The sequence below is a fragment of the Pleurodeles waltl genome, chromosome 12 (assembly GCF_031143425.1).
Source record: "Pleurodeles waltl isolate 20211129_DDA chromosome 12, aPleWal1.hap1.20221129, whole genome shotgun sequence".
Lineage (NCBI taxonomy): Eukaryota > Metazoa > Chordata > Amphibia > Caudata > Salamandridae > Pleurodeles > Pleurodeles waltl.
In genome coordinates this window covers 114127863-114128155 of record NC_090451.1, presented here as the reverse complement: position 1 = coordinate 114128155, position 293 = coordinate 114127863, and the positions used below count along the sequence as shown (strand labels likewise).

Genomic DNA, 293 nt, shown 5'->3' with positions numbered 1-293 from the left:
TGCCGTGACTCGGATTCGAACCGAGGTTGCTGCGGCCACAACGCAGAGTACTAACCACTATACGATCACGGCGAGCTACTTGGGCTCTGAAAAGACTACCCTGGTGTGGCTCTGATAGGCTGAAAAAAGGTCACAGTGTCCGTGGAGTGGATAGATTTAGCGTTTGTTTAAAACCCATCTTTTCAAGTTAGATCAGGGTCTTTTCTTTGAGTAGCAGATCACAGCAAATACTTACCTCTCTGCTTCCAGTGACAAGACTCCCCATAAACCAAGAAGCCCAGACTTCTTAACAA

General features: G+C 47.1%; 1 non-coding gene across 1 annotated transcript; it reads right to left on the bottom strand.

The window, feature by feature from the left end:
- TRNAH-GUG (transfer RNA histidin (anticodon GUG)) lies at window positions 1–72 on the bottom strand. Its single transcript has one exon. It is a non-coding gene; the product is annotated as a tRNA-His (tRNA).
- Window positions 73–293: the final 221 nt, after the last annotated feature.